General features: G+C 45.6%; 1 protein-coding gene across 1 annotated transcript in view; it reads right to left on the reverse strand.

Moving 5' to 3' along the window:
* The window catches only part of LOC142890637 (leucine-rich repeat transmembrane neuronal protein 4), a 103,658-nt gene that overhangs the window by 7,643 nt on the left and 83,940 nt on the right, over window positions 1–12,075 (reverse strand). The gene's annotated exons all lie outside the window — the stretch shown is intronic.

Consider the following 12,075-nt stretch of genomic DNA (forward strand, 5'->3'; position numbering starts at 1 on the left):
CACACCTAATCATGTTGTTTGGGGGCCAGAAATCAATCAAAGCAATATGAACCTCAAAAATCAGGATAAGACGGTGGGCGTTCCAGGCTGCAGGAGCCCCCGCGCATCAGTGAAAGATGCACAGAGGAGGCATCAAGCCACAGACGCTACACCAGGGGAACAGTCACCCCGGAATGACACTGGACGCGAGCGCGATCCAAGACGGCAGCGGCTGCGTGCACGCTCCATCTGGCAACTCCAACCAGAGCCACAGTGCCGGACTGATGGAGGGATGAGACCAAGGAGGCATTTAAGACGACACCACTGTTCCTGACTGAAGGAGTGGAAAGAAGAACTGAGCTGATGATCAGTTTTCATTTTCAAGTTAAAAAAACATAATTTCAGACGGCACACTTTAATGGTAATTCATTTGATGCGTTTTTGATAGCATGTGCTCTCTTTCCAGAGTGGTGCGATGCTGTTTTTGCTGGCATAGCTGTGAAATGCGATAAGCCGTTACGACCTGGGGCATTTGTTTTACTCTGAAAAATAAAAAAAATAAAGAGGACATTTTATTTTGCCTCTGTGCCTGACAATCCTGTCCTGCATCTTATATCTTGTGCTGAATTGCAGCGTCATGCTCTGGCAGGCTCACTGGAGCTGTGACGCACTGTACCAATTGCAGTCTGAAAGCCACTCGAGGTGCAACTCACACATGCTAAAGGTTTAATTCAGGGGGCAGATGGGAACCAGGCACACGGTAACATTTCAATACAAAAAAAAAAAAAAAAAAAAGGCAACACACTTCATGGCATCCGGTACGGATGAGGATTAGGGCCATAGGAAGAGAGAGAGAGGAAAAAAAAAAGATTGAGTTTTTTTTCTCGTTTCCAATAAAGTTGAAATTTCGAGATTAAAGTCGACATTCCGGGAATGAAGCTGACGTAAAAAAAGACGAAAATTCGCGAATAAAATCGAAATTATAACATAACAGCTAAAACCATCAATGCAGCCACTGATGGCAAAGCATCCTTGGCTTCGGTAATGCCTGCGCCTCAGACGCTGGGCTCGTCTGTGCTCCACACCTTCAGGGTCAATTCACTTGATCAGTTGTCTTATTGTATCTTGCGATACAACATAGCCCCGCAGGTGCAACCAGCGCTATCCATGCATCTGCCCAATTCCAGCTATCTCGTTCTGCATGAAGGCGGCGACCTCCTGCAAGTAAAAAAATCTCCTTCCTGCAATATTTCTTTCTTTTCTTGTGGCCCTAATCCTCTTTCGTACATCCGGGGATCCAGGGCTAGAGATCGGGTCTTTGTCGCAATACCGAAACTCATGCTAGCGATGGTCAGAGCTGCTGGAGCAGGAGGAAACTGACTGTCAAAACAGGGCGCTGAAACAGGTGTTGGCAGACTGCGCTCAGAGTGTATAAATATGCAGAGCCCACACCAAACAGGTCCGCCGGGGCCACGCGTGCGGCTGTCTCCACAGCTCATCAGTGACTTGTCATGTCTCGAACCTCGGCAGTGTGTTAATCGCGAACCCGCAAATTAACCCAAAAGGGCTGCCATTAATTGAAAGCGTTATCACGCACCGCTTTTTCTTCTTTTTTTTTTCCCCCTCCCCTGCTGCGGCAAACTGACGTCGAGTTCGCTCGGTGCATCCCTGAGTGTGCATCGCGTTTGCTTCCGTGTGCCTCCCATGTGGGCGAGGCTCGCGTCTCTAAGCTGTGGCGTGCGAGCGATAGCGCGCGGGAGGAGGAGGCACAGATGTTGCCGGGCGGGCTGCGATGACACAGAGCCCACCAGTCAGGTTCCCCCCCACACACCGCCGAGCGGAGCGGCGCACATGGACGTGTCTGAGAGGGTGCGAAGCTAAACACCATCAGTTTGTTTGCAGACGGCCGTCCCGAGAGGAGGGCCTCCCAGCTGCACGGCTCATGCGCGTGTAGCATCCTTCATACGCGCGGCGCGGCGCGGCGTGGCGCACATCTGTCTGGCCGCGCGACATCTGCGGAGAGCCGAGGCGTTGGCGCTCGGGAAATTAGCATTGCCCTCGCAGCGTGTCCTCTTATAAGTAGGGCGAGAGTTCGACTTTAACTGGAATTTAATGCGCGGCAACGTGTTGAGGGGGGGGGGCTGCTGATGTTTTACTGATCCGTATAATGGTTCTGCAGTTGCACGGCCATGTCCCCAATACTTGTTTGCCTGACGTAATCAGAACGTCTGTGGCTTAAAATTGCTAAATCAAAGATATTTATATATTAAATAAGGCTTATAATGATGATTTTTTTAAATTTTTTTATATATATATATACACATGTCTAGTTAATCGAATCAATTCTTCATGAACACAACTCTGGGTCGTGAGCTTGGAGTGGATATTTCCGCCGGGACAAATCCCACAATCTCTCTCTTCTTTTTTTTTTTTTTTGAATAACACATCATGACATGACATGACATGACATGACATGTCTTTCTGCCTCTGATGCATTTTTTTGTTCATCAGACCATATTTATCTACCAGGGACTTCCATTGCATAGGCATGGGTAACATTTCACTCGCTTCTTTCCCTGTTCTTAAAATCTCTTCTGGTACAACATCACGCAGTTCATCCCACAAGTTGCCGGATTCTTCGTGCCATAGCCAATGGCAACGAGGGCTTTGGTTTCAATTTTGAACTCAGGACTCCTTTATATTGGTGCCATGTGTCCTTCAATTTGTCGCGAGGGGGTTGGAGAAGACAAATCTCTTTTCCTAGTAAGAAACAATACTCAACTGCAGTTGTCCTCAAGGAGTAAATAACATGAACCAAAATGCGAGACTGAGACTGACTGAAAAAAAAAGAGGTACAGACAACCATGATGAAATGACTGAACACAGACAAAGAGGGACGAGGACTATTCATGCAAGAGGGCAGGGGGACACAGGTGAGCTGGACTGAGTATGAGATACTGGTGGAAATCACGAGGGGAGATGAGACTTTCAAAATAAAACAGGAAACGCTAAGACAACGGACCAAGACACTATTGTCTTGAACCCCCCTTTATCCGGCTGCATATTACGACTGCAGGTCGTCAGGTACCACTGCCTCCAACAGTGACCTGGATTGAAGAGGCCTCCCAGGATCGCGCCAGCGTCTCAGTAATAAACCAACGACAATTAACTTGCGACTGGAGCTGAAGTTCCCTCGTGGTTCCGTGTGTAAAAGGTAGCCGACACGTCCACATTTTATCCTAATTGATTCCCGAAACAAGCCATTTGCCTCCCACTAATTCTGTAACGACTGGAGGTCCCTTTATGCACGGCGACTCTTGATTACAGGTCTGTGGCTCGGCGCGCGCGGGCGCAAAACTCACACAAATAAGCCAGCGCGGAACTCTTTCGCAGACGGTTTAAAGGGAGCGAAAGCAAAGCGGGGGGGAGAAAGGAAAGAAAAAGAAAACAAATAAGTCAGAATCAAGGACCCCTTCACGCGCCAATGAATGCCCGGCGTCAGCCTCCTCCCACTCGCCGGTACGTACAGTAGAGGAGCTTCAGCAGACCAAAGCAAATGGGCCGTGAAATGTTACTCAATGCTCAACACGCTCCTCAGGCCCAGCTCGCGTCCTCACGCACGCATGCACGCACACACACACACACACACATTGGTGACAAACATGCAATTAACACAATTAATGAAGGGGGAGCTGAAAAGATGTTGGGAAAATTGGAGTGGGGTTTAAAAGAAGAAGAAGAAAGAAACGAGACGCTCGTGGCGCCTGTTTCCGTTTGTTTTCCAGACCCACGTCATCCTGCCGCCCTGCAGTGTGCAACAAAGGTTTTCATTGATGATTTAGATTGTGTGTCACTTCATTATTTGCAGCTCGACAATCAAGCAGAAATGACAGATCCCTCGAGTTTGAGGAAATAAGATTTGCAACTGGACCAATTTTTTTTTCCCCTTCTCCTGAAATAGATTTTACAATTCTGTGGAACAATAGAAAATGGAATTGTTAATTAATTTATTGCTTCAGCTTCGATGATGTCCGAAGGGTGTTGCCCTGTTTTAGCACAACCTTTTCAGGCTTTGCCGGATGGCAATCCCCACAGAAACTATATGTACATTATGTGTATATATATATATATATATATATATATATGTATATATATATATATATATACGAATAGTAGACCAATTGCGCAGGAATGAAGGGGCAACAAAACTCATTTTGGACAGGCTTCTGTAAGGCCGGCTCGTACAACTGTTTGAAGCATGTTGACGAGCGTCAAGTACGAGGTACAAGCCACCCAAGTGTAATGAATATAGATCTAAAAACGGCAGGGCTCCAGTGTTTGCCAAACTGCTAAATGGGCCGATGAAGCCTGATCAATGAGATGATCGATAAGACGGAAACATGACGGGCCAGACAAATTGCGTGTGCACTGCTGCGTTCTGTGTTTTCCTGCTTACTGCTTGTTATTGCTCACTCTCAGTGCTTCAGTTCAAACAATTTTGACGTGAGGGACTGATTCAACTGAAAACATCAACATCAATACGAACCATGCCCAAATCATGACACTTTAAGTGAAGTCCAAACTTTTCCACAATAAGATTTTTATTTTTGACATTTTATGAAGTCACACAGCAAAAGCCGTACAATGGCTCCACCAATGTTTTTTATTTTATCTCCTTCTTACAAAGTCTGCAGCCTCGGATGTCTCTTCACGGCTTAACCGTCCACATTTGCGCTGCCCGGGACTTGACTAAGGTGGTATATCACCTGAACCCCATTGCGGGAGTTTCCCGATGAATATTAAGAGGCCAGAATGACGGGCCGTGTCAAAGGAGCGCAATTGCTACCGTCATTTCTGGTGCCCTGTTTTGAAATTCAAAAGATCTCGCGTCCCCTTGGCCGGCGCCGTCCAGCATTTTGTGCTGCCCTCAGTGGCGGCAGCGGCGCTTGCCAGTATGTCTGAGTAATGAGCATTACCCAACATAAACGCAGCGCGGCCAGCTTGGCTCCACACTGGAAGCGTCAGTCGCACTTTAATCAGGGATATTGGGGAGGGGTGTGCCTGCGAAGGCAGGCCCGAGGCTTTTAAAGACCCGACTAATAAGACATGTCAAAGGGAGCTGGGCGGCGGCCAAAACTGATACGCTTCCCCCCCCCCCCCCATTCTCCCTCCCATCTGAACTAGCCGTGCATCTCCTCGACGGCGTGTGGACACAGATGGCGCTTCAACCGAGCTGCAGGGGTTTTTTTTTTTTTCCCGGGCGCAAACAAACGCAGTGGATATTCTCGAAAGTGGCGTGAGGTCTTTCAGCGTTAATCACGCTCCCGTTTTCACCCCCTTCCACCCCCGTCCTCCCCCTGCCCGCGCGGCTCCTCTGATTTTTCTTCCACTTTGTCTGGCTGCTTTAAGAAGCGGAGGCTAGGTCAACGCGCACGACCCCGGCGTCGAGTTAACCTCGTCGCAGCCGCAGCCGATCGACTCTGCACGTGTTCCTCCCGGATGGAACGTGTGAAATGCTTGTTGGTTTTAATTACCGCCTGGCAAAATACGACTTCACACCCACTGCCGGGTCGCCGTGTGAGTCGCCTCATATAGCGATTTACAGGAAGGCTCGATGCCTTTTTTTTTTTCCTTTTATATTATTATTTCTGGCACGTAGCGCTTCGCCCCGCCCTCCCCCATCTGTGTGCATGGGATTAGCTGGAAGGTGTCCTGATTCTTATGGACATTAAGAAGGTAGGGCGAAGTGTCTGGGCTAAATGGCCCTTTAAATGAAGATTTTTTTTTGGGAGCGCACTCAGAACGGAGGGTTATGAGATATGTCTTGGAAAGCCTCGCACATCCATGGTGTCGGTGATCAAATGCAAGCATTTTTTTTTTTCTTTCGTTAATAAATATTTCTTAAGTACGACACCCGATGCGTTGTCTTAGTTTAGGTCCGGTCAGTGGATCACTGTCCTTTTTCCAGCAAAAGCCTCAAAAAAGACATTGCCCGCCTCACAGCAAGAAGGTCGTGGGTTCGATTCCGGGCCTCGGACCTTTCTGTGTGGAGTTTGCATGTTCTCCCTGTGTCTGCGTGGGTTCTCTCCGGGGTTCTCCGGCTTCCTCCCACACTCCAAAAACATGCATGTGAGGTCAATTGAACACTCTAAATTGTCCGTAGGTGTGTACGTGAGTGTGAATGGTTGTCTGTGTCTATGTGGCCCTGCGATGAACTGGCGACTTGTCCAGAGTGTCACCCTGCCTTCGCCCTAAGACAGCTGGGATAGGCTCCAGCAGACCCCCGTGACCCTGAATAGGAATAAGCGGGTATGGAAGATGGATGAATGACTGTATATACTACCGTGATGAAACATTCCGACTCTACAGCAAAAACGGGTCTTACATCCCCGCCTTTTTTTATGTCTTAACTTTGTCTTTCCATCTCATGCGCAAAGGATGTGACTCACTTCCAAGGGTTCAAAGGTCATGGGGCTGGGTAAATAAATGAGGACAAGGCCAAAGATGTATTGTGCATTTTCTTCTAACTCACTCTGAAAAGAAAATAAAAGAAATTAAAACCTTTGAATGGATTGCTTTAAAAAATAATAATAAAAAAAAGAAATCTTGCAAAATGTGTACATCAGCTGAACTGACAGCCTTGATGAAATTGTTAAATGCAACGACGATGTTAAACTAAGGCTCTTGTAATATTTGGGGCGCTTGAGGGCTTTACGTAGAGAAAGTTAATGTGAGCTTACATAAGACAGCGAGGCCATTCACTCAAACACGATTCCAGCGGCTCCTTCATAAGTTCTCCTTCATAACAGCGAGCGGCACATCAGATAAGTCTGTTTCTATCTCTACCTTCCATTCATCTAAGTGCACAGAGTCCACGGCCGCCCGTATCAAAAGAAACAACGCGGAATCACAGACACTAATTTAAATTGAGGCGATAACAACAACTTATTTGGCTGTAATTATGATGGATCGCAGAGTGTTGACTTAATGAGGAGGCGTATGTTTTCAACTGAAACAGTAATTAGCCACCGGGCTGAAGTAATCGCAGGAAGATCCAGGTCGTTACAGGAAGTCCCTGCAGGGGCCATTTTGCATACGCTCATGGCGGAGCGAATCCCCCCAGAGAGAGAAACCAATTCACTGAGAAACCTTGACCAGACAGTTCCTTTGAGGCTCGAGGCGTCCTCAGTCTGAATTTTAACAAGCGGCACAGCAAATGGAACTAAACTGATTGAGGCTCGGGATGAAATTATCTTTAATTCCGAGACTTTGCTTGCAAATGTCCTCTTTGATCAAGGGCTGCAAAGTTTGGTCAAAACCTGTTTTCAGCCCTTGCATTTTTTTTTTTTTTTTTTTTTTTACTTTGATGGAAGAAATGTAATTTTCTAACCGGGCTATAAATTCACCTGCCCCAATATGTTTCCGTCTTTCTATCTATTAATCTGGAGGCTTCATGAGAGGACTCTCAATTTACTGCCCTGCGGCATCACCTAAATAATTGGAGCGGAGTCACTTCATCTTTATCGTGGCCCATACATCATTTACTGGCACTTGTCTCCCCATTTAACTTTGATCTTCAACCTTACTTTGCGGCGGCGGCGGGACACGGCCATACATCACCATTCGCACGCTTTTGTTTCCACAACTGCTTCTGTCTGCCACATGTTTTTTTTTGTTTTTTTTTCTTTTATTACTCTTCTGTTCTGGCGGAACAAAATAAAAAAAAGTGTTTCTTCTTGTGCTGGTTTCACTCGCTCTTATCTGAATCAAAGCACTGAGGATAAATTATATAAGCGGCCCCAGAGACAAACTTAGAATACAAACTACAGCTAGTTCTCACAAAGAGGACTTCTTGAGAACTGTCAGTGTGAGGCCGCACACAGTTTTGCTTGTGTTGAAAAGCACGAGAAGTTATGAGAGTTTCGTAATTGTGCCATAACCTGCTAAAATTATAAAAGAAAAACAGTACATCAGCATCAGTCTTATTATTCTCTTTATATAAAGATGCACCCATTAGGTACGAATCACAAGGACGCAAACCAAAAGGAGGATCCAAATCAAAATGCCTGAATTGAACATGCCAGCTGGGAGATTCTGATCATCAAACTGGCCCATTTAGGAAGATATTTCACCCTGAACGACCGTTTGTATGCCCATATGTTAGAAGTGAGGGTCATCTATGTGATTTTAGTGTTTTCACAAGTCAGAGCGGATGGGCAAAATGGTTTACAGCAACAGAGATCAGGCCTCCTATGTACGTGTTTGACAAGTCTCATATTTTCTGGACAAATCTTGACAATATTTTCTTGCTATCTTCTCTTTGTCTGTCGGTCATCTGGCAGCCACATAGCGCCTCCCCTCGGTGCAACCAATCATCAGGTAGCCTCGTGAATTTGTATCAAATCACTGAATGGGAGTCTGGCTAATGCTTTTTTTTCAAAAGTTTACCCGAAATTCACTTGATTTACTTTAAGGAAACAAACTGGATGAGTAATAAATTTGTCACATGGAATCTGGTGGTAAAACTCTAGGAGGCTTAATCTTGAGCTGATCATTGATCATTGAATTGACGATGGATTATTCCAAAATCCCATCATCGATGTGATACAAATGTGTTTCACAGTGACAACAAACATATTTTCCAACATATTTTTTTAGAGTCCCAACTAATGACGCTGTTGTGTTTGGGTGCGATTTGAAAAGCCAGCTCCTGGCGACTCAAAAATCTCCACGCTGCGCCATGTCGCCTCAACTTGTAATACTCGGCGGCAGACAGACGACGACATTTCGCCTTAAAGAGCGACAAGCAGACAACACAGCAGTGAATAGCGCGACTGATGCCACGGCGGCAAACCCTGCGAGACGCCTGTTTAGCAAATGGTAATTAAAAATGCCTGAATACTCCAATCCCTGATAAATATTTCATCAGGTGGCTCGCGGTGATTGCTATTGTAATGGGACAACAATATTCCAATTGCCTTTAGTGAAATTATTGCAGCAGCACCGTCGACGCCTCCCCCCCCCCACCCCCGATACGCCCACCCACTCATGATTGCACAGACAGACACACACACACACACACACACACACACACTTCACTCCCAAATGGCACCATCTACTAACTGCTGCGCCGGCAATAAACAAAGGAAGCAGACAAACTCTCTACTGGAAACAAATAGAAAGGGGAGACGCTGTGGTCTGCAGGATCAGTCTGAACAAATCTGTGTTACACATGAACCAACCCAAGCCCAAAAATCAAGAATGAAAAATATATAATGTATATAATGTCTCGGGTTCCATGGAATTCCAATTCTTATTTATGTTATAATGACTGTGTCGTAGCAACAGAGTTACTTCACTGAGGCATCTGTCTTGGGTTTGTTCAATTCTGCACATTTGTGTCTGAGATTCACTTAAAAGGTTTGCAATTCAAAAGCCAAAATGCCTTTCAAGTGTGGACCGTATTTTGAATGTCTGCAACTACCCTTTCCAAAACAATTGCTAACTAGGCGTTGAAAAAACAAACCAAAACAACTAACGGTCAAAGCCAGCAGTTGCAGGATTGGCTTGCATTGTTGATGCATTAGAGAAACAAATGAAGAATAGCAGTGATTTTGTGGAAAAAGCATAATTGACAGTTCTCTAAATTTACCCACGACAGGGTTGACGCTCATATTTTCGCTTCACTAATTAATTAACAAAATGCATCTCACGCAAGCGAACCTAAGGAAAAACGACAAAAAACAGACTGTTCCTCACACATCCGCAAATAAACCATCTTGCGACTACATTCCAATTGAGCAATTAACCTCTTTTCAAGCTACCTCGCTTTCTTTTTTTTTTTTAAACTCAGTGCTTTCACTCTCTTTTACAAATCAAAAATGATTCATTTGCCACCTGAGGACCACGAGGCAGAGGCACTGCCGGGTTTTTGGAGCTGCTCCGTTTGATGATGAGGTTGCACAACCAGATTGCCGAGTCCTCGGGGGATCCAAACCTGGCAGAATGTTTGGAACGGTGAAACAACTCGGTCTGGTGCACTTCAACTAGCAGTCTGTCCGAACCTGTGCGGCAGAGCCTCTCCTGTCCACACGTTGTCAAGCTCCCTGCCATTCTCTTTGCCCTACTTCTGAGCGCATTTTCTCTTAATATCATTATCACCTGGGAGAGCTTAATCCTTTCAGATTAGAGCAATGACACGTAAAAAAAAAAAAAAAAAAAAAAGGAAAATCCCATCTACTTAAATCTGTTGAGTGTTTTGTGTCGCTCAGCTTATTAGAAATGGAAATTCAACTCCTCAACTACAAATGTCTTATTTTTCCTCTCCCGCATCGCTGATCCTTTAATAGCAGAAAGAGATAAGTGAACAAAGACATCAAGCGTAATGCACAGGCACAAAGAGCCGCTAATGGCCCATTCCTCGCAGTCTGTTAATGTTTAAAGTGATCTGACGCTTCGGCGTGTTGTGGGGCTGACGCTGTGCACAGTTTTTTGTCAAAGCACATTAGGAAACTTTCAATTTGCGCCACAGGTTTTTTCGGTTTCAGGGCAGTGTACGTATTTGACCAGATCGGGAATTAGCCTGTCCAACAGTGACTGAACGGCTGACTAATGAGCCGCCTGACGGCAGACAACAGACGTGCCGTTAAAAATAAATAAATAAATGAATAAATAACAAAACAAAAACCATCACATGCATAAGTGACTCATGTAATGCCAGCTAGAGTTGGGCAGTATACCAGTGCAGACAAAATATCAGTGTTAATTATCTTATATCCATTTTTTCATACTACTTTAATAGTGGTGTATTGAGGTATAGGTACTGGAGTTGACTGTTGACACAACTGGCCGTTGTGTGGAGGTACTTTGAATTTAAAAGACACGACATCGCTGCCATCCTGGATTGTTGTTAGGCTAAATCCGAAAATACATGTCTTCGTATATGGAAAAAATGTAAGATTTGCGACTACCAGTGCTTCTCCCACGTCAACATGTGACGTCACCGCTGGAAAAGCAAAAGCAAATACGAGTCAGATGTTGCTTAAAGGTCCAGTGTGTAATATTTGGCTCGGTTTATGGTTTTATATTGGTAAAAGCTTAGTTTACTGCCCACAAATACATTAAAGGGTCTAAACAGACGTCATGTTCACATTCAGCTCCCATCTCGCACTACCATATATCTAAGGAAGCCTGGTGTGGACAATACAGCCCACCGGACAGCGCGCTTTGTAATCAGGGCGACTGCTCGTGTCTTCAAATGAACCAACAAAGTCGAAGGTGGATGAGGTATCCAGGTTGGGGTGCGCAGGCCACCGTAGCTCACAGGCACACTCAGGAGGGGGAGGGAGAGTGAAAGAAGCTGTAATCTAAAATGTAACCACTTGATGTCGCTGTTTCTTCTTCAAATATGTGGGCGTTAAAGTGTTTCTACAATATTCACTCCTTACGACAGATAATTAGGAAATATGGTGAATACTCAGCCATGTCTGATATACCGTCATATACCACAAAACCAACTTGGGGTCATATTGCCTGGAACTAATTCCGACGCCTTAAAAATTGTCTTTTCTCTGCTTTAAACCACGTAACTGTTCAGCCGGGCGCTCGGCTACTGGCACCGCTGGCCAAGTCAAGTGGTGTCGCCCACTCCAGAGTGCACCGGGCTGAGAGCGGCGGTCAGCTCGTCAGCGCAGGACTAGTTTGCCGCTGACGCTGCAAGTCCGACTGACGACCAATTACCCATTCAGCCCAGGAGACAATGAGCATAGTCGGTTTGGTGTAATTTTGATATTGCCTGGCAGATAAACGCGCCTAAAAGCGATGACCATTTTCACAAATACAGAGTGAGGGACAAATAAAAAAAAAATAAAAAAAATAAGCATTAAACTAGCCCACGGCACAAATGGGAACACCAGCGCATGCTTGTCAGTTTACACAACATATGCAAACAGACCTGACCCAATTTAAAACGTTCAAGGTACCATATTGTAGCCATCCACAGCCTCATCCCCGGCCTCGTGTGATTAATCACGTCATTGTTTGCTTTAATTATAAACGCGGAGCCGAGGAGCCGCTGGGATGCCAGGGGTATAAATG

Source organism: Nelusetta ayraudi, unplaced genomic scaffold (genome assembly GCF_046127955.1).
Source record: "Nelusetta ayraudi isolate G7.1 ecotype Tasmania unplaced genomic scaffold, CSIRO-AGI_Nayr_v1 ptg000026l, whole genome shotgun sequence".
NCBI lineage: Eukaryota > Metazoa > Chordata > Actinopteri > Tetraodontiformes > Monacanthidae > Nelusetta > Nelusetta ayraudi.